General features: G+C 41.0%; 1 pseudogene; it reads left to right on the top strand.

Moving 5' to 3' along the window:
* Positions 1–4,132: 4,132 nt before the first annotated feature.
* On the top strand, positions 4,133–8,588 carry LOC101033822 (large ribosomal subunit protein eL8 pseudogene; annotated as a pseudogene).
* Positions 8,589–25,079: the final 16,491 nt, after the last annotated feature.

The following is a 25,079-nucleotide window of genomic DNA, read 5'->3' as shown; positions in this document are numbered from 1 at the left end:
CACATACATTTGCAGGTGGTAAAACTGGAATCCAATCCATCCTATCCAACACCAGAGTGACTTCAATTACGTCAAAATAACAGAAAAGATACAGAAATAATAAAACATTACTACAATAACCAGCATAAAACAAAAAAAAATTATGTATCCAAGGCTGAGAAACGCCGAGTGAATGATAAATTATATTGTCTGCTAAGAAGAAAGATGGCAAGAAAAACCTACCCCCCTCCACCCCCCGACCAAGTGGAAAACTGCTCGGGGCATTCTAAAGCAGCACAACAGTTTATGTATATCACACACTGGTTAAAACAATTCTTTAAACAGGGATATATCCCGTGGCTCCCTCGTGGAGAATACCTTCTAGTTTGTCCCTGATCAGTGGTGAGCAGGCACCAGCTGCCTAGCTTGGGTCTATGTGAAAACACAGAGCACCTGTGTGTTAATAAGAATCACCTGTTCAGAGACAATAAATATGGGGGTTAGACTCTGCTCGAGGCTCTCAGCCAGAATGCTGCCGGACCCTGGGGCTCTCAGCTCTGAAGGCTGCTGGGCCTTGGATAGTCCCACTTTGCTGTTCTTTCTGGGTGTCTGCTTCTTAATGCCTTCAGCTCCACCAGCTTGAGGGGCTCTCCGGCCGAGCTGGTCTTGGTAACCCAGAAGAATGCAAAAATGAGTAAAGTAAATCTTTCCAGACTAGAAGTCAGGAGAACTGTGTTTTACGGGATCTTTTCTTAACTGTTTGCTGTGTGGGTTAGGCAAATCACTTCATTCTTCTCATCTTGCTTTTCCTTCTTGGTGTTTCAGCTTATTTTCTAAAAACCCCTGTTTTGGATACTCCTGTTTCAGTTGTTCTCATTCTGTCTTCCTGGAAGCACCTAAGCACAATTGCTTAAATTTTAAATTTCGCCCCAATTTTACTCCCAAGCACCTGGCTTGCCTCATGCCAGTTCTGGCCCTTCTCTGCCCGGAAGCCCAGAAAGCTCCTAACTTTGCTTCCAAATGTGTAGATCAGTCATAAATAACTTTCACAAGAGACCTTAGGCCCACCTCTCCAAGGAGACTGAAGTCAGAAGGATACATTTCTAGTGGACTTTCCTAAGTTGAGACCTGGGTAACTGGAATTGTTCACCTTTCCTTTTTCCTCTGTTTCTTTTTCAACTTTGCTGCATCTGGGGCTCCTTTCAGGCTTCCACATCATATCGGGTGTATATATACCCATCCGAATGCTCTCGAGTGGACCGTAATGAGAACAGGATATAACATCTCTCCTCTCAAGTGACATTTCGAGATAGGATCTCTGTAACCCTCCGTGATTGTTGCTCTCATGAGCATTCCCACCCTTGATCTGGACTTCACATCTTTTTGGGTGATGTTTATGTGGGATTTAGTTTATATTAACTTTTCCTGAGAATAGAAGTGAGTAATTAATGGCCATGCTTTGGGGGAAGTTTGGACGTTCGGCATGTTGGTGGTATAACCCTATGAGGCACTTCTTTTGTTCTCAGATCCACCCAGGTCTGGAGATAGAATAGCTGGCTGATTGCTCACAGCACCTTGGTACAAGAGCAGGGGAAACCCACAGCTGCTGAAGATGGAAGTTCTTTGTGGCTTAAGGGGGGCTGGGTTGAGGTCAGTGCCCCATTTAGGGATTAAGACACATCTTCCAAACTTTTAAACTGTATGCCACAGAACCCCACACAGGGAAGGGGGACAACTGTGAGGGAAAACTGGGAACAAACCCAATACCTTTTCTCTCCCTGTAGATCTCATGGGTTTCATTATTAGCTCTGAGTGTCTTGGATATCGGGACTGAAAGTTCACTGCATGTGCTGCCGCTTGAAGTAAACTGTCAGTAGTAGGCCAAGCAGTTATTGAAGGGCTCTGGGTTATTTTTAGACCAGAACAAACAAACTTGAGCAATTGTTTTAAAAAATATCAACTTCGGGGAAGACGAAATGAGAAAAGCAAACCAGAAACAATAGCAGCAAAAACAAATCCCACACAAAGAAAATCGGAAAAGAAACAAAATTAAAACCCCTGAATGGTATTTGAGCAATGGTGAAAGACAGAACCAACACATTGCCTTGTCCTTAAAATTCATTGAAATAGCAGAGAATGATGAATAATACACAGGCAATGAGGAAAACAAAAATCTCTTGCACTTCCATGCTCTCCAGAGCTTAGCTGAAATAAATCCCCATTCCTGTTTGAATTTGGCCTTATAGGGCTTTGAAATCAGAAAACAATCCCTGCACACAGAATTGGATGCTCACTAGCTAGCATTTAAAAATTGGAAATGAAAATGAGTGAAAAAAATAGAATACTGAAGAAGAGAGGAAATAAACCACTTTCCTATCTCCTGCTCTTTCACGGTCTGTTCTGTCCCACAGGCATAGTGGAAATTGCTTTGCTTGTGGTGGCAGTGGGGTTTCACCGTTACGTTATAGAAAAGTCAAATCAAGGTTTTTTAGATCCTTGTAATTATGAAGCTAAAAAGCAATTGGAAAAATACATTCAGTACCTTCACTGCATTTGCTGTGACTTCCCAGTGACATATAGGCAGGGGAATGCTGTTGAGGGTAGATGTTCCTCTTCAATTCCTTTAGTCCTTTCTGAAAGAAAAAAGAATTCTTAGCACCATGTCTCAATTAAATGAATTCAGTTAATTAGCTTCACAAACAGAACACATTTCTTAGTCAGCAGAGGATTCATTAAGGTTGTCTTTCTGCAGCCAGCTCTGGCCCTCCCCTTCCCGGCTGAATGGGCTGGGCATTATACATTAGGGTCTGCGTTTGAGTCACAGTTTGTCCCGAGTTAAGAGTTTGAGTAGGAAGACAAGGATCAAACTTGGGGTGTGTATGAGTTGGGAAATGGAAGAGTGTGTGTCATGAAAAAGTGAAAGAATCTGAATGATCTCATGATTTGAAAAAAAACAATAATGCAATGGTTCATTTGTCGTCTCTCTCTGGAGTATGTGTTCTGAGAGAGTTTTCCTGCCTCATCATATTTGTTTCACTGAGATCCAGGAACCACGATTCATGATTTCATCACAGCCGAGCTGAGCAACGGGCTACACGCATACATAGAAAATAGATATGTAACCACTCCCAGCATGTGCCACATGCTGCTGGGGAGGCAAGCCTGGGAAGAATCTCGGCACCTGGTCTCCAATTCACCTAGAAGGACTATACTCTGGAGAAAGAATAGGAATCGAAGCCACCTCCCTGGGCTTTTGGATGCAGTTGACTGTATGGCATAATAGATTGTAGGAATGTTTGGGCCTATCCCATTTGTTGATAATGAGGAAACAGCCTACGGGAGGTCAAGCGCTGTGCAAGATCACACAGCTGGACGAGAGCAGAGCCTTGTGTCATCCCTGTTGCTTGGCCATTACACATCAGTCTCGGGACGGCCTTGAAAAAAACGGTTTCTCCCTGTTCTGTCTAGTGGTTTCTTGCTCTCCATTTTTGTTGAGAGGTTTTAGGGGTTAGTGGTTATGGCTATGGGCTCTGGAAACAGCTTGGGTTCGAATCTAGCTTCTGTCACTTAATAGCTGTAATTCTGGACAAGTTTCTTAAATTCTCTAAGCCTCGATTTTCTCTTCCATAAAAGAAATTGTTGTAAAGACACAGATGGCAGTGCATGTAACACGACCCAGCTCCCTTGCTCCCCTTCCCCTTTCCCCCTTGACCCTTACTTAACAGGTTTCATCCACCTTTGATAAATAGTAGAAATGTGATTCAAGAGGCTTACGGTCCAGAAGGCACAAGAGCAGGCTGATATGCTACAGTCTTGAGACGGACATTTGCTGTTTTAGCGACCTAGCAGTTTTCTCTTCTCAGACTAGAACACCCCTTCCTTGACCCACCTCAGTGATTTGGGTAACTCACTGTATTCCTAGATGGACCTGTCTCATTGATCACAATTTGTCCAGTAATAGGCACCTCTGACAAATTGAGCAACTAGTTCATTCACCTAGATTTTTCCTAAAGGGTACGAGGGGGGAAAAAAAATCTTTTCATTTTTAGCGGTGAAGCTGAGGCATAGGAGACTTAGGAACACGGATACCCACCACATGGAGAGAGCCTAACTTCACCGAAAGAAAACGAAGTTATCACAGTAAGAGGCAGAAATGAGCCACAGAACATCTGGATATTATTCAAGTTCCTATATTCGGCTCTCCCTGGGGCTCAACGCCACTCCCATGTTTGATATGCTTAGCCTTTTCACCCTTTCTTTGATTAGGTGAGGCACCTGTTATCCACCAATTCGCTGAATGCTCCTTTTCCCTAAGTACTTTCAGACAAGAGATGAATTTTGAGGGCAAGTGTCTTAACTTTCCAAAATCTAAGAAAATGTCACCCTTGTATGTAAAGCCCATGGTTCTTGGTGGGTATTTGTGTTTTACCGTTACATGAGTTTAAATACAGGGTCTGCCACTTACTAGATGACATGCGTATGAGATTTCTTGTGGCTCAATTATTGGCCTATAAGATGGTGCTGATAATAACTCCATCACAGTGTAATTATTAGCATTAGTGGAATCATATGTATGATATGTGAGTGTGCATTGGATATTAAGAGGTGCTGTGGGGAACATTCCCGTGTGAGACCCCCAAAAGGCGTGAGTCTCACTATACGGTGAGTTTGATCCCAAACACAGTTTCCTACTGGAGGCAGTCGAGCTATCCGGAAAAATAGGAACTTAAAGATAAATGGTCAATTTTTAATATCAACCACAATATCCTTTGGGCCTAAAACTATGCGGTGCTGCTAGAACGAGTGACACCCTGCTGGCAACCAGTTCCTGCTTTTAACCTTTTTATGACTCTTTAAGAATAAGCCTTAAACCTTTTTCTTTACCTGACTGCCTTGTACCCTAGATAATGGTTTAACTGTCGATATTTGCAAAGCAAATGCCACCATAAGGGATGGCTTTGATTTCTGACTCAGAGACTCCTGAATGGGGAAGTTGAGTTAAGTTGCCTCAGGAGCAGACAAAGGAGAATCCCGTTAAAAGATATTCTGATGAGCAAAACCAAAAAACCTTTTCACATCTCAGTTCTAAAACAAGATCAAACCAGAGATACCTGCAGCCAGGAGGAATAATGTTTGGATGTAAACAAGCTTTGTGATTACAGGAAATTCTGTTACTTTTTACAACCACTGATTGCTTATCTGACTTCTCTATTGTATAGGCCCTGTAAGGTATACATTTGCATTTCCTCTTGCAACCATTGTGTATCTGATTTCTCTCTTGTATAGGCCATGTAAGGTATACATTTGTGTTTCCTCTTGCTATGAGGTGAACCAGAGCCAAGAAAGTGTATTTATTCCTGGCCTTTGAAAAATAAAATTTGCTGTTTAGGCACAGCCTATCAGCCCTCTGGACGCCTCGCTTTCTCTCTCTCTGTCTTTATTATTTTTCCAGGTGCACTCCCTCTTCCAGGTATTGGGACCCTCTTGCAGGTCGAGAGACCCCCGGGCAGACGTGCCTACCCGTCCCAGACGGTCCCCGACAAGGTGCTACTCAAAGATACAGTAAAGTGTGGCCTTAGGGTTAAACCTTTCACATTTCTGAGTCCTGTCTGAGAAAATCTCGCCACACTCTTCCTCCATACTCTTCATATGAACAGCTAGTATGTAACATAATTGACTAATCAAAATGCCACCGATTTGGATTTCTTCAGTAAATCTACAGCAGAAATCTGAAGGAGCTAAAACACAAAAGCAAAATAAGATGGTTTTGAAATAATCGGTTCCCAAATGTGAACGCATGAGATGCATGCTTGACAAACCCTCGGAGCAATTATCAAGTTGTTAGTACATTTCATGTCTTTGTCCTTGTTTTGCTTTTGTGGGTGGGGGGACTGAGATTTGGGAATCCACTGGGGCTGAAAACCTAGGCAGCTCATTTCTGGGACAATGAGTAGAGAAAAGTAAGGCAGCCAATTAACTCAGTGTTCATAGCCCGTGATTTACAAAAGAACAGACAGGGTGTCATTTTTAAAAAGTGGGATTTTCTGGCAATTTATTAGAGAGAACATAAATGGCCACCCAAAGAAAATGGATAAAGGAAGATAACTATGATTTCATTCTTTTTTTTTTTTTTTTTTTTTTTTTATGGAGTTTCACTCTTGTTACCCAGGCTGGAGTGCAATGGCGCGATCTCGGGTCACGGCAACCCCCTCCTCCTGGGTTCAGGCAGTTCTCCTGCCTCAGCCTCCTGAGTAGCTGGGATTACAGGCATGCGCCACCATGCCCAGCTGATTTTTTGTATTTTTAGTAGAGACGGAGTTTCACCGTGTTGACCAGGATGGTCTCGATCTCTTGACCTCGTGATCTACCCGCCGCAGCCTCCCAAAGTGCTGGTATTACAGGCGTGAGCCACCGCGCCCGACCTGATTTCATTCTTGTACTGTTTCCATTAGAAGCTTATGACAATGGGTAATATTTGTTGAAAATCAACCACAAACAAGAAGATTTGTATGTAGTATAACCTTGAGGCACTATTTTCCTCACTCCACACACCGAAAGACTGATATTCTGAAATGCAGTGTTTCTTATTTGAGTCTAGGGCTGTCCAATTCCAAACCACTACTTTATCACTATTCTGGACAAACAGGTCTGCTTAAGGGACAGTTGGTGGCTGAACCGGGGTTGCAAGTTATGATAAATGTTTTGTCTGAACCACACATTCCATGGCAAGCAACTTTCCCAAACCATGCCGCAATACCCATTATTTCAGAGTGTTGTCTGCATTAAGTGGGCTATTTCTTCAGTCAGCACATTCCTGGGCATGTAAAGGAACTTCTCTAGACATTTCCCAAATCAGAAAGTGTGGAAAAAGTCCAAATGTGCCTACACCACTCATGGACAGATGTGTGAGCTTATAAAGGGAACTGTAGAGCTTATCTGCCAAAGAGATAGAGAAACTGATGACATTTTTTTTCTAAAGTAATTTTTTTCAACTGAGATGGGAGCTATTTCATCTGTAGTGGGTTGGAAAAAGAACTCCTCTAAGTTTCTTTCTCTTAAAGAACTTTTACATAAAAATTGAACAGTTGCTATTGTAACTACTCATCATTGTATTACCATTATTATTACCACTTATTAAAAATAACATTAGGAAGTCCTCATGTAAGAACCCCTTATAAGAAAGGTTTTGAGAAACTGAATCATTTCCTGATTTGCAAATGTGGCCGGCAATTTCTATCATAAGAGCAATCCCAGCACTAAATTATTTTCCATTTAATTTAAGAGAATTAAGAGAATTCCATTCCCTCTACCCATTTCTCTCTGACGCAATAACTTAAATTGTGTTATATTTTGCTTGAAATTCCGGGATTAGTAGTTCAAAGTAAGTGTTCTCCCCTTCCATGACCTTTCTTGAAAACGAGAATTTCTCCTACTTGGGTTCAACCTGATAAGTCTGTAGATGAATTTCTTCATCAACATACATTTTGTCCCTTTTTAGATAGTAGAAATGTTTGCTTTCTAATCTTTATGATTTTATTCTTAAGTCTTGTCTTTTTCCAACTACCTCATAAGCTAATTTATAGGAGGGAAAACACTAGAGATTTTCTTCTTTACCCGCTGAGCTATGATCTTGATCTGAAAAAAGAAAGCTGGTGTTTTTTTGTTCTGAGGACATTGATTCATGATGTATTTACCCATCACTCCTCTGGGCTGGACATATATGAATGCACCTTCTCTCATGAAGTTTCTCTCACATAAGCAAGCGAACAAATGATGAAATAAAATCTTGCGCTCTCTTCCCGCCGCCCAAGGTGCGGAAAGGAAAGGCGGCCAAGGGGAACAAGTTGGCTCCGGCCTCTGCTGTCGTGAAGAAGCAAGAGGCCAAGAAAGTGGTGAATCCACTATTTGAGAAAACGCCTACAAACTTTGGCATTGGACAGGACATCCAGCCCAAAAGAGACCTCACCCGCTTTGTGAAATGGCCCCGCTATATTGGGTTGCAGCGGCAGAGAGCCATCCTCTGCAAGTGGCTGAACGTGCCCCCTGCAATTAACCAGTTCACACAGCCCCTGGACCACCAAACAGCTACTCAGCTGCTTAAGTTGGCCCACAGGTACAGACCAGAGACAAAGCAAGAGAAGAAGCAGAGGCCGCTGGCCCGGGGCCAAGAAGAAAGCACTTAAGGGGACGTCCCCACTAAGAGACCACCTGTCGTTCGAGCAGGAGTTAACACCGTCACCACCTTGGTGGAGAACAAGAAACCTCAGTTGGTGGTGACTGCACAGCACATGGATCCCATCGAGCTGGTTGTCTACTTGCCTGCCCTGTGTTGTAAAATGGGAGTCACTTGTTGCATTTTCAAGGGGAAGGCAAGACTGGGACGTCTAGTCCGCAGGAAGACGTGCACCACTGTCGCCTTCACACGTGTTAACTCGGAAGACAAAGGTGCTTTGGCTAAGCTGGCGGAAGCCATCCGCACAAACTACAATGACAGATATGATGAGATCTGCCATCACTGGGGAGGCAATGTCCTGGGTCCCAAGCCTGTGGCTCGCATCGCCAAGCTCAAAAACGCAAAGGCTAAAGAACTTGCCGTGAAACTGGGTTAAATGTACACTGTTTCCTGTAAATAAAGCAAAAAGAAATTTCTTATACTGTAAAGAAAATTAAACAGGATAATAGAATTCTATAGAAGAGCCAACAATGTGAAGATTTGGGCAAGGAGTATCCCAAGCTGGGGGACGAGCAAGTTCGAAGCCATAAGGAAGAATGAATTCTTCTCCAGAGACTGCAGAGTGGGGACAGACCTGCTGACATTTGTCTCTACTAAAAATACAAAAATTAGCTGGGTGTGGTGGCACACACCTGTAGTCCCAGCTACTCTGGAGGCTGAGGCAGGAGAATCACTTGAACCCAGAAGTCAGAGGTTGCAGTGAGCTGAGATCGCGCCACTGACTCCAGCCTGGGGAAAGAGGGAGACTCCATCTAAAAAAAAAAAAAAAAGAAAATTTCTTTTGGTAGTCGGGGTGGCAGAACAAAATGATAAAATAGAAAGCTCCTTCAATCATCCCCTCCTGCAAGGACAGCACAGCTATCCACATGGAAGAAACACCTTCACAAGAACCAAAAATCAGGTGAGCCCTCATAGAACCAGTTTTAACTTCCTACGGCTAAACGAGGCACTAAGAGATATAAAAAGCAACCTCAGTTGCCGGTGCCACACCTCTCCTATCCACACCCCCACTACTGCCCCCCTGCATCAGCAGCACGATGCAGGGAGCCTCTCTGGGCACCGGAGAAGGGAGAACACAGCAATTGTGAGGCACTGGACTCAGTGCTGTTCTGTTAACGCAGAAAGGAAAACCAGAGCAAACTCTGTTGACTCCCTCCCACAGAGGGAGCATTTCAACCAGCCCTAGACAGAGGGGAATGGCTGGTCCTAGAGGTCTGATCGTGAGTGCCCACAAACCTCTCCATCAACGGCTAAAGTGCTCTGATTCTGTAAGTAAATTTGAAAGGTAGTCTAGCTCATCAAAACTGCAACTCTTAGGCAAATTGTAGGGCTGAACCATGCCAGAGACGGGAGACTTTGGGGGGTACACAGCATACTGAGACACCAGCTGGGGAAGTCCAAGAAGTGCCGGCATCACCCCTCCCCTAACCCTAGGCTGCTCAGCTTGTGGCTCCAAAAGAGACTCCTTCCTTCAGCTTGAGGAGAGGAGAGGAAAGAATGTGGAGGAATTTGTCTTGCCTCTCAGATACCAGCTCAGCCACAGCAGGGTAGGGTATTGGTCAGAGTCATGAGGCCTCCGTTCCAGTTCCTAGCTCCCAGACGGCATTTCTGTAAACACCCTAGGCCAGAAGGGAACCTGCTGCCTTGAACCCTATGGATTTTGCTGCTAACTGAAGACCCCTTGGGCCCTGAGTAACAAGCGGCAATACCCAGGTCTTGCACTGAGGGCCTTGGTGAGCCTCTGAGGCTTGCTGGCTTCAGGCGAGACTCAGCACGTCACTAGCCATGGTGGCTATGGGGCCAAAGTCTTTCTGCTTGAGAAAAGCAGAGAGAAAGGAAAAGGGGTCTTTGTCTTGCAGCTTAGGTACCAAAATTGCTACACGTAGGTAGAGGACCAAGTGGGCTCTTGGGGTTCCTGATTCCAGGACTTGACTCTTGGATGGCATTTCTTGACCTGCCCTGGGCTAGAGGGGCACCCACTCCCCTAAAGTATGAGTCCTGGGCCAGACAGTATTTACCACAAGCTGACTTAAGCGACCTTGGGCTTTAAGAGAACATCAGTGGCAGTCTGGCAGTACTCTGTGTTCCCAGAGGCAGTGCTGGCTATGGAGTGAGGCTTCTCTGCCTTCGGCAAGGGGAGAGAAGAGTGGGAAAGGCTGCATCTCATGGTTTGAGTGCCAGTTCAGCTGCAATGCCACGTAATACCAGGTATGTTTCTAAAGTTTTTGACTCTTGTCCTTGGCTCCCAGAGGGTACTTCTCACGACCGGGGGAAACTGCGACCCAGAAAGGAAGAACACAGGCCTGGCTGCCGTTGCCACCTGCTGAGTGTAGAGACCCAGGGCCTAAAGCAAACATAGGCAATAGCCAGGGAGTGGTTACCGTAGGCCTTGGGCAGGACCCAGCACTGGGCTGGCTTCAGGTCAGTCAGTCATAGTGATGGTGGCCGCTTGTGTCACTCTACCCCAAGATTTAGGTTTCCAAGAAAAGAGAGACTCTGTATGGTTTGGGAGTCTCTGCCTGGTAATCCATAGAATTCTGTCAGATCTTGTCCAGGATTATCAAGACGATTCCTCTACAAGTCTGTAAGAACCAGGGCATTACTGAGCTTGGGGTGCCCCCTAAAGTAGAAACATCTTAGATCACAATACCCAAGTCCTTTCAAACACCTGGAATGTCTTCCCAAGAAGGAGGGGGCTACAAACAAGCCCAGACAGTGAAGACTACACTACATACCTAACTCTTCAGTGCACAGACACCAGAGAGCAGCTACTAGCATCAACACCAACCAAGAAAACATGACCTTACGAAGTGAACTAAATAAGGCACCAGAAATCAGTCCTGGAGGAACAGAAATACCTGACTTTTCAGATAGAGAATTCAAAGTGGCGGTGTTGGGGAAACTCGTGGAAATTCAAGATAACACTGAAAGAATTCAGAATTATATCAGATGAATCTAACAAAAGGATTGAAACATAAAAGGATCAAGCAGAGATTCTGAAGGTGAAAAATGCAACTGGCACACTGAAGAATGCATTGGAGGCCTTTAACAGCAGAAAGATCAAGCAAAATAATTAGTGAGTCTGAAGACAGGCTATTTGAAAATATATAGAGGAGACAAAAGAAAGGGAAAAAAAACAATGGAGCATGTCTATAGAATCTAGAAAATCACCTCTAAAGGGCAAACCCAAGAGTTATTAGCCTTAAAGAGGAGGTAGAGAAAGAAATGGCGTAGAAAGTTTGTTAAAAGAGATAATGACTGAGAACTGCCCGAACCCAGAGGAAGATATAAATATCCAAGTAGAAGGTTCTAGAACACCAAGATCTAACACAAAGAAGACACCTCAAGGCATTTAATAATAAAACTCCCAAAGATCAAGGATAAAGAAAGAATCCTAAAAGTAGTAAAAGAAAAGAAACAAATAACATACAATGGAGCTCTAGTCCGTCTGGTAGCAGACTTTTCTGTGGAAATTTTATATGCCAGGAGAGAGTGGCATGACATATTTAAAGTGCTGAAGAAAAAATAACTTAGAATAGCATATTTGGTGAAAATATTCTTTAAACATAAAGAGGTAACAAAGACATCCCACGCAAACAAAAGGCGAGGAATGTCATCAATGCTAGAACTGTCCGACAAGAAATCCTAAAGGGAGTACTTCAATCAAAAAGAAAAGGACATTAATGAGCAATAAGTAAATTACCTGAAGGTACAAAACTTAACTGGTAATAGTATGAAGAAAAACACAGAATACTAGAACCCTGTAACTGTGGTGTGTAAACCACTCTTAAGTAGAAAGACCAAATGATGAACCAATCAAAAACAGTAACTACAACAACTTTTCAAGACATAGTACAATAACATATAAATAGAAAAACCATGTTAAAAAGCAGGGTACGAAAGTATAGTGAGTTTTATTTTCTTTTTGCTTGTTCATGCAAATCGTGTTGACTTATCAGTTAAACTAATGGGTTATAAGATAGTATTTGCAAGCCTCTTGGTAACCTCAAACCAAAAATCATACAATGGATACACAAAACATATAAAGCAAGAAACTAAATCATATCACCAGAGAAAATTATCTTGACTAGAGAAAGACAGAAATGAAGGAATAAGTCTTTAATTATCATTAATAACATTGAATGTAAATGGTAAACCATCCAATCAAAAGACATAGTCTGATGTTTCTTTGCTGATATTCTGTCTGAGGGATCTCTCCAAAGCTGAAATGGGGTTGCTGTTCCCAGCTATTATGGTATTGAGGCCTGTATCTCTTTGGCTCTAACAATATTTCCTGTATATATCTGGGTGCTCCACTGTTGGGTACATATCTATGTAAACTTGTTATATTCTCTTGAAGAATTGACCTGTTGGTCATTATACAGTCACCTCTGTCACATCTTGCCGTTTTTATGTTGGAAACCCTCCTCTAACATGGAAATTCTTGTTTCTTTCTACCCTTCTCTACTCATTGTTCCCTGAGGTGTTCTAGAAACTTAGAGCAGTGCCTGGCACTTAGTGAGTGCTCATCAAATATTTGTGCAATTGAATGAATGAATGTTGATATAATCCCTGCTGAGGTCAATTTGTGCCTATAAAAGCAGTCAAAGGAACATGCAGAGGCCCCACAGCTCATACTTGTTAAAAAACAGCTGCATAATCACCATGGAAGCTATTATGAATTACTCAGATAAAATAAACAGAGAAGCTTTAGTTTATGAAACACTGAAGCTTAAAGTCTAATCTTCCTGCCCTGATTGAACCAATATCCATCGTGTCGCCATGGATTCCATGGACTATCTTAGTCTCTAAATATTAGTGCTTATAACTATCTATGAAGGTTCCCAGTTGATTCACTAATTGGGAGTTTTATGAAACAATAAATAACATTTCTCTCTTGCCTCTGTAGGTTCAGAAGTAAGGAATAAATAGATTACTCAGATAAATGTCAAAATATTAATTTTATTTATGATAGAGGAGAAAATAGCTATATCTACGGCCATAATCACGTTTCCTATACCCTTCATTTATAAGAGATCCCTGTAAACTTTCTTTCTTTTTTTTTTTTTTTGAGATGAAGTCTTGCTCTGTCGCCAGGCTGGAGTGCAGTGGCGCAATCTCGGCTCACTACAACTCTGCCTCCTGGATTCAAGCGATTCTTCCTCCTTAGCTTCCCGAGTAGCTGGGACCACAGGCATGTGTAATGGGCAGCAGTTGGAAGATTTTGGAGGGCTCAGGGCAGTCATTAAATCTCAAAGCTCCAAAATAATCTCCTTTGCCTCCATGTCCAACACCCTAGGCACATTGGTGCAAGGATGCCAGTCCATCGCTGGGTTCCTAAGGCTTTGGGCAGCTCCACCTCTGTCTCTGCAGGGTTCAGCCCCCATGGCTGCTCTCATTGGTTGGTATTGAATGCCTCTGGCTTTTCCAGGTGCAGGGTACAAGCTACTAGTAGATAAACCATTCTGGGACCTGGGGCACAGTGGTCCCCTTGTTGTAGCTACACTAGGCAGTACTGCAGTGAGGAGTCTCAGAGGCCTCCAATCCCGCTTTTCCCTTTGGCACTGCCCTAGCAGAGGCTCTCTGTGAGGGCCCTGCCCCTGCAGCAGGCTTTGCCTGGGAACACAGTCTTTCTTACACATCCTCTGAAATCTAGGCAGAGGCTGCCAACTCTCCCTTACTCTTGTACTCCGCACACTTGCAGGCTTAATACCACGTGGAAGCCACCAAGGCTTTCGACTTGCATGATGTGAAGCAGCAGCTTGAGCTGTAACTGGAGTCCTTTGTGCCGAGGCTGGAGTGAGAGTGGCTGAACTGTGGGGAGCAAGGTCCTGAGACTGTGCAGAGCAGTGTGGCCCTGGGCTGGGCTCCTGACATCAGCGGGTCATCCTGGGCCTCCGGGCCTGTGATGGAAGTGGTTGTCTCTGAGATCTCTGAAATGCCTTCAAGGCCTTTCCCCCATTGTCTTGCATATCCGTGCCTGATTCCCATTGAGTTATGCAGATTTCTTTAGCCAGCGATGATGATTGCTCCACAGCCCGCTTAAAACCTTTTCCTGAAAAAACGTTGTTTTTTTTTTTTCCCCCCTCTATCCACTTGGCCAGGCTGCAAATTTTCCAAACTTTTACACAATGCTTCCCTTTTAAATGTAAGTTCCAACTTTAAGTCCATTCTTTCCTCCCACATCTGAGCATAGGTGGCTAGAATAAGACATGCCACATCTTGAATGCTTTGCTACTTAGAAACTACTTCTGCCAAATATACTAGGCCATCATTCTCAAGTTCAAACTTCTGTAGATCCCAAGGGCATGAACACAATGCCACCAAGTTCTTTGCTAAGACATAAAATATATGACTTTTGCCCCAATGCCCAATGAGTGCCTCATTTCCATCTGAGACTTACCAGCTTAGACTTAACTGTCCATATCACTATTGGCATTTTGGTCACAACCATTTAAGCAGTCTTCCAAACTTTCTCTCATTTTATCTTCTGAGCCCTCCAGAATCTTCCAACTGTAGCCCATTACTTTTACCCAAAGTCAATTCCACACTTCTGGGTATCTTTATAGTAATGCCCCATTCCTCAATCCCAAGTTTCTAGATTAGGCCATTCTTGCATTGCTGTAAAGAAATACCTGAGGCTTGGTAATTCATTTTTTAAAAAAGAGGTTTAATTGGCTCATAGCTCTGCAGGCTTTACAGGAAGAGTGGTACCAGCATCTGCTGGGTTTCTGGGGAGGTCTGAGGGAGCTTTTACTCATGGCAGAAAGTGAAGGGGGAGCAGGTATCTCACATGGCAGAATAGAAACGAGAGAGTGGGGGAGGTGCCACACGTTTAAATTACCAGGTCTCATGAGAACCCCCTCGCTACCATGAGGACAGCATCACGCCATGAGGGATTCGCCCTTATGCCTCAAACCCCTCCCACCAGGCCCCATCCCCAACACTGGGGACTACATTTCAACATGAGATTTGGTGGGGACAAATATCCAGACTGTATGCAATTTTATTCACAATTGCAATATTAGTAGTGATATCAGAACCCATTTGATAACATTTGGTCTTATTTGGGCACTGGGCTAAGTCCTTTTCATATATTACTTACTTCTTGCAACAATGAGTTAAGTAAGAGTTCTTACACTCTTTTTAGAGATAAGGTTACCGAGGTTTAAAAGAGAATAAAAGATATATTCACAGCAGCACAGATAACAAATAGTTTATATCCAATTCAGGCCCAGATCTGTCCTGCTCCAAAGCCTATGCTCCAAAACCCCTCCCTACTCTGACTACAAGAATTCACCCCTTTTGAGAACAGCGGAGAAAAAGAAGTAAAAAGCTAGCCACTAGACGGCCACTTTAACACTCTGTTCTATCAATACCCATTGGCAGGAAAGCAAGTCTAATTTCTGAAGGAGTGTGGTCAGGGATTTTATCTCATCCCTGCTCAGATGTAAAAATTGAACAGCAGGAAAACAAAACCCTTATTCTTCCTATCCTGTCTTTAGCATTGCTCACAGGCTGCTTTAGCGGGTCTAGCTATTATCCATCAATGTCTATTCTCTTACTGTTAGAAGCAGCTGTCTCAAGAAATTTTGTAGGCCGCCTAGATAGCAAAATAAAAAACCTACTAAGCCAAATATAAATGGGAGAAGTCATGACAGAAACTAGTTGCATTAGGGTAATCAATTCTTGGCATAATATACTTAGAGCTAACGTTCATTAACATTCTCTGATTTGCGGGAAGCTAGTGAAATATTTGGATTACTTATAAATAGCTCCTCCCCTTCAAGTATTTATGAACAGATATTAGATATTGAGTTCTATAGACTATATATAGTTAGCTTTTTAATTTCTCTTGCAAACTCGTTAGTTTTTTTTTTCCCTTGGTCAATTCACCTGATCATTCAAATGAGACCACTGAGTTTTCTTTAGCTCCTCCTGCTGTCAGGCCCCATGTTTCACTAATCATCAAAACCTATCCTATTTCACTTCGGAAAATTTTTGAGAAATTGCGTTCCTTTTCAGTGCCACTGCTTCTGCCATAGATAGGTTTTTTGGTAATCATTTGCTTGGACAACCATGATAGCCTCTGTACTGGTTTCCCTGTTTCCATTGGTTTCAACTTTACTGGTTTTAAAACATAGATTATAATTCTGTTCTATCAAAACCCTTTGAGAGTACCTTATCTGCAGGATAAAGTTCAAACCTCTTTAAATGATGTTTAATATGATTTTATTGGAACATTTATTAAGCTGCTGAAGTTTAATCTGGGGGACAGGGGTATGACAAAGGGTATTTCCTGCCATCAAAGGAAGGCACCTAGAGTCTAGGAAATGACTTATGCATATAAAAACAAATTCAGTAAAGTGTAATGGGTGTTTCTTAAAAATTTGAGAAGATACAAGGTTGTAATGAAAAAGTAGTTCATTATTTCCTATAGGGTACATCTGTTGGTAGGCTTCCCAGTATACCTTCTATAATTTCCTGTAATCCTAGATTGTAATACTCTTGGCTTTAGGAATGGAAGATGTAATATAGGTTAAGCCAACATGCTTTCCTAGTCCCCGAACTCAGTTCACAGTTTAGGGGTGGACATGTGAACTAAGTAGTCAAAAAAAAAAAAACAAAAACAAAAAAAGAGTGTCGGGAGTTTTGCAGGAAAATTTCTGTCAGAGATGTTCTTAGTTTCTTTCTGGGCAAGGAAGCATCATGACCCAAGCTGGCAGCATTTGAGAAATAGGAGGGAAGCCAAGCTCAGAACAAAGCCAACGCTGTAAAAATTAGAGCTCAAAAAAGACAAGAATCGTATATTTGATGTGCCTGTTGAGCTGAGAGATCATGTATTGGTTAAATTCTGCCCTGATTCTGAAATTTTTAGTTAGGTAAGCCAGTACATTGTTTTTATTTTTTATGCAAGATAACATAGGGTTTTGACCCTGTTTTAAATTTGTCTTCACTAAGAGATTCTTGGGAACCACAATTTTGGGGGCTGAAGAAACACCTCTTACCCCAGTCTTATTCTCAGCCTGTATGGTCTAGGTGTTTCTGACTGTACCCCACGGTTTCAGGGGTGGCCGCAAGGCCTATGCTGAGCCAATGAGCTTACTGTGTTTATCTGGCTACAAATATTAGTTTAGTAGTGCACATGTGGCCAAGCCTGTTGAATCCAAATGAATAAGCACCATATGTAACATGTCAGAGTCAGAGTCCAATCTGGAAATTAAAACGTGATAATTTGAACAAGATTTATTATAAAAATTATTGATGACTTCCCAGGAATTAACTAGGAATAGTTAAAAGGGAAATCTATAGAATGACATAGGGCTGAGGGGGAGAGTGTATGATGAAGGAACTCACTTGGAAGGGGGGGAAATTCTTCCCAAGGATTGCTCGCTGCTGGGAAGCTGCCTGAGGGAAGAAGTTTCACTAGGTGTCTTGCAGGCCAGCCTAGCACTGTAGGAGTAAGAAAAGCCAAGCATGGTGCAATCAGGAAGAGAAGCCCCCTTCCTTCTGGAGGGTCTCTTCAGCACCTTCTGCTGACCAAGCTTAGCATCATTACTGTTGGCAAAAGAAACATGTTTTGGTATCACAAGAAATGCAGTATAGGGTGGATTTGAGGCTGAGAGGCAATACATTGGTAACTGGCACATCTGGGCTTTTTATTTTAATACTAGGAAAAAGAAGCTCTTTGCTTTCTACCCATGTAAACTTAGGAGCAAGATGGTGACCATCTTGCAACCAGGAGAGGGAGGCATATCTTAGAATACGAGAAAAGGACAGCTGAGAGATTGATAGAGACCAGTTGATGACAATATTGCTTAGATCTAGAAATGCCTTTAATACATACTACTTGAACTTTTTAATTATAAAAGCCAATAAATTATCTTCTTACTAAACTCAGTTTGTGTTGAATTTACGTGTCTTACAGTCTAAGGAGCTGTGAACAAATCTCTAACAAATATTTAAGCATTGAGCTTAGGTTAGTGTTGTATCTTTAGTCTTCATGTGTTGTTTTGCGTTCTTTGTCTTTGCATTCGTAATTCATGTGATGAATTGATCTAGGAAGATCTGAAAGCTCCATTAGTGCGGAGAACCTTCTTATATGTAAAACTGATGCTATATTTGCATAGCACTATACATGCCTTACGTAACATCTTTCAGTGGTCTGTGTGATGCCTTTTGCAGGTGCATCTCGGGCTGTTATGGTTTAATCATTTCATTAACAGTAGCGTATTAATTACCATGAAAAACATGAGATTGAGAGGGTTTGAGTGACAGGAAAGTAGCAAAGTTCTACATGAGAGAATGGGCGGGGGTTGGGGGGCAGTTGGGACCCACAGCACTCATTTCTCAGATTTGGGGGATTTTTTTTTTTTTTCTGCACGGAGTCTTTAGAGTGAGCCAAAAAAATTAAGCAAACCCAATATATTATCTGCCCTTTTGTGAACGGAATCATTTTAATGTGCAAGATGAATGAATAGCTGTAATATTTATCCCATAAACTTAAATATGCACAGTTTAAAGAGATTGAATTGGTTTTGATTAGTGCTTTTCTCAACTGCTTCTGAAAGGTAATTTGTCTGAGAATCAAAAAAGAGAGGAGAGAATTTGTTGAACACAGAGTGGTTTTCTAGTGAACCATTAACTTTGCTCATGGTCAACTGAGACCCAGTTCTATCAATAGCAGTCACTTATGTAGTCTGACAGAGGAATTGCCTGATGGAGAACATTTCCAAACATGTGATAGACCAGAAACTGCTCCCAAATGACCTGGCACTGTTCCCAGAGATGACAGCTCCTATTATATATATATCTTTGTTAAGAAATATTTTTGCATTTCCTGTATTTCTACATATTTAATGTAAGTTAGAAGACTGTTGCAGAAGAACATAACTTGGTATTAGAAGAAGAAATAGAATTGAAATGCCCATGTCATTGGCTTGGATAATTTTTAATCTTTTTCTCCTTAAGTAGGATCTGGGTGTGAGAAAAGAGGATGAAAAAGAAGAAAAGAGAAAGCATGGGAGAAGAAAGAGTTGTCAAGGAATATTCATTATAAGTTATGAACTTGGCACAAAAAGAGAATTGAACAAACTCTTTTTCCCTAATATTCTATTTTTAGAAAGAGAAGCAGGGTGGGAATCTAAGAAAATATTCATCCTGAGAATTTTGGGCACATTATTGGAAATCCTTCATGAGGGATCCTAGACCTTCTAGAAAAAAGTATGTGTATGTCGTCAAGACTTCAGAAGTTCAGCACAAAGCTCTCTGATAGATAGGTTATTTTACCAACCCGTGGGAAGAGTAAATTCACATTGCCTCAGACGTCAGAAAATTTGGCATAAACAGACAGTGGTCTAAAAGATATGAAAGTAATATATCTGAATGTGGTACTAGTGTTTCTTACAAACACAGACACTTAGTGTGTTCTAAGTTTCTGGAAAAAGGAGGATTTTTAAACTGGAAGAATCAGTTGGTCTTTGGAAGGCCAAAGTGAACTATAAGCACTGACAAAGCCTACTCATTCAAGAAAAAATAACTCTGCTTAGTTTGTTCTTAACATCTGAAAATGAGAAATCACCCACCCGTTTGTTATTAGACAAATGGATAAAAGTATTGCGGTATATCCATATAATGGAATACTATTCAGCCAAAACCAATGAGCTAGTTAAACCTTCAGCAATATGGATAAATCTTGGAGTAGTGATGCCAACTGAAGGAAAGCAGACTAAAAAGGAGTATGTATTACACGATTTGATATATTTAACACTCTAGAAATGCAAAGCAATTTGTAGTGACAAAGCAGATCACATTGCTTTGGGTATAGGAGGAGGGTAAGAAAGGGTGGGAAGGGGAAATATCAAAGAAGGACGGGAAATTTGTGGGAGGGGTAATGTGACTGTTACTGCCTTAATTTCGGTGATAGCTTTACAGGTAACCATTGTATGTCAATTATGCCTCAGCAAAACTGTTAAAAATCTGCTCACTTCTTGGCCAGAACAATTACATTTGACTGTGAGTGATCTAGGGAAGAAAATTCCTTCCCAACTCCAGGAAGAAAATGTATTTTATTGATGATGAGAACATCAGAGTAGAGCATCAGCTGTGAAATAGCCATAGAAAACCTATAATAGCTTCCAAGATGGTCAGAGCCATTGGCTTTGGAATCTTAATAATGAGACCAAGTGAGAGTTTGGAGCTAAACCAACTACCTTTTGCTACTGACATCCAAGCCTTCAGTTGCAATATGACTTCAGTTGCAGTCAGGATCAGGCAATGATTTCACAATGAATATTACAAAGGGTAAACATGGACTTGTTATTATTATAATCCCAGTTATCGCCATCAGACTGGGATGCCAAGAAGAGGCTGAAGGACATGAAGACCAATGTCACTGTTCTGGACTAATACCTAGATTTGTTCTGGTGAAGACCACAGACAACCAGACCTGCTTCTTTCTCTGCATTTGCATAGGGAAGGCATATAACAACCGGGATTTTGTTGGCTCGGGACACAAAGGAGAAACATAGATGTTTCCATACCTTGCCATGTGTAGAAGAAATAAGATTTCAATGTGGCTCCAGAGGAATGAACTTGGCGTCGATGGGTAAAAACTATTGAATGGCAGCCCATGATTTAATATGCAGTCATTAATAAAATGAAATAAGCTGCTTTGTGAAACAAATCTCCCAGTCAGTGAGAGCAGTAGAACAGAAGTTAATTACAAATACTGTTTCTACAGCTTGTGCTCCCTTAAGGTAAATTATGTGTAATGTAATTGATTGATTCAGGAACACAGTCTGTGTTATAAAGACCACTATTAGTTATAACATGGTCGCTAACCGTGTGTGCATAGGAAAACAAAATTAGATAAAGCATAGTGATATACAGCTATTTTGAGTGGCTGCCTGCTTAGTTTGCATTGCATTCATTTATTCAGTAACCGCAATTGCAAACGGTGTTGCAATTTTGTGCTTTTTGCAACCTAATTTGAATTATGCTTATTTTTAAGACAATATGCCTCATGGGTGACACGGTGATATGCATGAAATTGCTGTCGATTGCTCAGTTAAATTGATTGCCTTTGCAACAGGACATTTTATAAAGTGGCATTTCTTATCACTGCAACTATAACATCAGTGTGTTATAGCCCTGTAGAAGGGGTGATTACATTGTGCAATATTTAGATTAGATTTTCCAAGGTGTTTGTCAACTCTTCAATGATCTGTTACTAGGAATCTTACATAGGATAATCAATGAAGTTGAAGTTCCTTGTGCTGATAATACTTCTCTACTCCTACCCACCTCTCATTTTCTCCCAAATTTCTCCCTTCTTATTCAATTCAGAGCCTCTGGGAGTAAATTTTGGAAGGGAAGGGATAATAATTTGGTTTCACCCATGTTATAATTTTAGATGCTTTTTTGACACTCAAGGAAGGGTGTGAGTAGAAGCTTGATTCTGGGGAAAAAAGAGAAGAGTAGCTAGCGTGATGATGACTGTTTCCATGAGATGAGATGAAACCACCCAGACAGAATTTGGAGGGAGGTTGGTAGGGAAAGCATCTTGGGCTTCTGATATTTGGAGATACACTAGAAAAGGTAGGGATAAAATAGCCAGTGAGATGTGAACAAATTCAGGTGGGCATCGTGTCATAAAATCCTAGGGAGTAAAATATTTTCAGAATGAGGAAAGCCACATAATTTCCGTTTTCTTCTTGCCCAAAATACAGAACTGAATCTAATCATGGGAAACATCAGACAAACCCAAATTGAGGGACAGTCTACAAAATAAATGGCCTGGAGTCTTCGAATCTATCAAGGACATAATAAAGGCTAAGGAACTGTTCCAGGTTAACAAGACTGAAAAGACGTGACATGAATATGCAACGTGTAATCCTGGACTGGGTGCTATAAAGGATGTTATTGGAACAATTGATAAAATTTGGACAGGTTCTGTGGATTTGATAATATTGAATCAATGTTAATTTCCTGGTTTTAATATCTATATGGTAGTTGTATAAGAGAATGTGTTTGTTTAAAATAAGCACACACAGCTATTTAAGGATAAAGGGACATCATGTCTGCAATATATTTCCAAATAGTTCAAAAAAATCTCTATCTGTCTATCCATAAAAATAAACAAATAAGGTAAAATTTTCAGAAAAACCTAGATAAAGAATGTGTGATCATTAATATGTACTTATTTTCAGATTTTTTATTTGAAATTTTTAAAAAATAAAATTCTTAACATTAAAATAAAGGAGAAAATATCAAAAATATACATGTCCCTGTCAATTATTCTTTTCTTGATTGAAAACTGGCTCTTCTTGGCTCCTAAAGCCCACTCCATGTTGTATATATGTCTTTCAACCTTACACCTGGCATTTAAGATTCTTTTTGCTTCAGACATTTAGAATAAAACCTCTAGACTCAAGGTGGCTTTGACCATTTTTTTCCACAGAGGGATCTCTAATGATCTTGGATACGGTTAAACCCTGAGGAACGAATACTTCAGTCCCGTTTATGGGCCTATTCTGCTTGATATGTAAAACTATTAAATGACTTTTCTTATGAAGGGGTCCTTTGATACATTACAACAACAATATTATTGTCACCCAACAATTTCATTCCAAGAGCCAGAGCTATATATAAGTCATACGAATGCATTCATAAGGGTTGGAAAACACAGCTTTGTGAGATTGACAAGAAGACATTTCAGTATCAGAACAAGCGAGGCTTCTGAAGAGCATTTCATTGGGGTCAAGAAAATGGCAGCTGGGTCTGTAGGACATTCATATCGGAGCTTTTTCCCTTGAACGTTTTCAGTGCAACAGAGGTCAAAAATTGCATCTTTGTCTCCCTCCAATTTTCTTTGGCCTCTCAGACTTCTGAGTGATTCCTTAGTTGTCATTGACCAACAAAGACTTAACATTTACCAGGAGACTTGACAGCAAATTCCTCAGGCCTTCAAACCACAGATGACTAGAAAAGCCAGCATTTAGTAATGAAGCCATGAAATGAATGTGAACCACAAAATATTTGGAAGGTTATTGTGGAATATGCCTAGCAGCTGTCCAGCATGAAGGGCTACTCTTAGAGCCCTTTAGTCTTCGAGATCCCTAGGGGACTCTCTAGCTGTGTTGCAGTTTTTCCCTAGCTGGAGATTTTCGTATACTTCTGAATAGCTAATATAAATCACAAAATTTCATAATGGTATACAGGCATCCTAGGGTTGGCTTAATATGTATCATCTAGCAATTTGTGGTACAACCTACTGGGTAACTCTGCATAAGATACTTTGATCAATTTATGCAGCATAATGATAATGGGTTTTGTGAATTGCATGCTTTTCCTTTCATATGATTGATTTGCTGCTCAGGATTCTGAGTGGGCTCAGAGATCCATAAGTTTGGAAAAATATCAAGCCTTCGCCCCTCTGTGTTAAAACATAAATTCTAATGAATCAAGAAAATGCATTTTATATGTCTAGAGCTTATACAATCACAGGACACTCCTTAAAATATCTGTCTGCTGAGAATATTTACTAGTGTTTGCTTCTGCAGTAGGATTTCCTCATGTTGAATAAAAATTGTTTATTCACAGAGTGCTTTTTCTTCAGTTAGATTAATGGTCGAGTTTCTTCTAGTTTGGTATTCTATCAATTCAGAAAAGATGTACTATAATTAAAATAGAAATGACAGTATGGTAGGCCCTTGTTTAAGCTCACCAAAAGTGAATTTTTAAACGTGTATTTCAATTTTGCTCTAATTTCCTCAATAATATCAATGAATGTTTAGCAAACAGTCCTGTGTACCATTATGTGCACTCTGCTTGAGGTAATCAAAAAGGATTTAATGTGGTCAACACATTTTGAGACACTTTCCACTCAATCATATCTTTTTTTTTTTTTTAAGGAAGATGGGATGATTGGCTGGAAGGATGAATGTAGATGTTAACAGCCACGTAAATATATACCCCAATTCCTGTCTTTACAGTCACAAATTTCAGTGACTTCTCAACTTACAGCTTTGGCAGACAAACACTCCTAAGTAGTGATCTTGATCTGGTAACCAGGAAATGACGAGATTAAATTAAAAATCATTAGCTCCCACTAATGACAAAGATATTCTTCATGACTTTAGACTCTTAAGGTTGAAAGAAGCTTTAAAAGTTGTCATATGAGAGTTTTTTTTTTCTTGTTCTTGAATCTGTTTCTCCATTGGTAATTGTCTTGAATCTGGATTGATATACCTTGAGATTGGCAAATAAATATCTCCTAAATCTCTGTTAAAAGCTTTTTCTTATATAGAGAAAACTATTGTTATTACTGGTTCCCTACTGTGTGCCAAGCACTGTTTCACATAGCTTACACTCTTTGGCTCAAGTCCTAGCTCTTGGTGCCACAGAAAACCATTAGAATTCGTGTTTATGTGATGCACATTCAAGGATCTGAGGACGACAGTGTCATTCCTTTAGGCATCCCGTCTTCTTCAACCTGAATATTTTCTATTTGCAATTAGCCCTGGTAGTTTGACATCTTCTCCTTATCATTTACTTCTTAAACCGTGTATCTGTGACCCAGATCTAGATCCCAAACTGCATATGTTCCTTGTTTTAAATATAATAAGCAAATTGTGTTTCTTATGATGTAACTACCCACCCCCCTGCCCCATTTTTGGCAGCTACTCTATTTTGTTTAAGTTGATTTCTTCTAATCAGCATTAATCAAGAAACTACTATGTACCAAGTACTATCGTATGTTGAAGATAAAATACAAATGAGATGTGGTTCTTGACATGATAATGTGTATTTGTATAAGGTCAATGCACATGTTAAACAGGTGACTAAGTATAATAAAATGTGCTTC

This window comes from Saimiri boliviensis, chromosome 9, assembly GCF_048565385.1.
Source record: "Saimiri boliviensis isolate mSaiBol1 chromosome 9, mSaiBol1.pri, whole genome shotgun sequence".
NCBI classification, from domain to species: Eukaryota; Metazoa; Chordata; class Mammalia; order Primates; family Cebidae; genus Saimiri; species Saimiri boliviensis.
The sequence above is the reverse complement of the archived record's forward strand: the minus strand, read 5'-3'. Positions and strand labels throughout refer to the sequence as shown.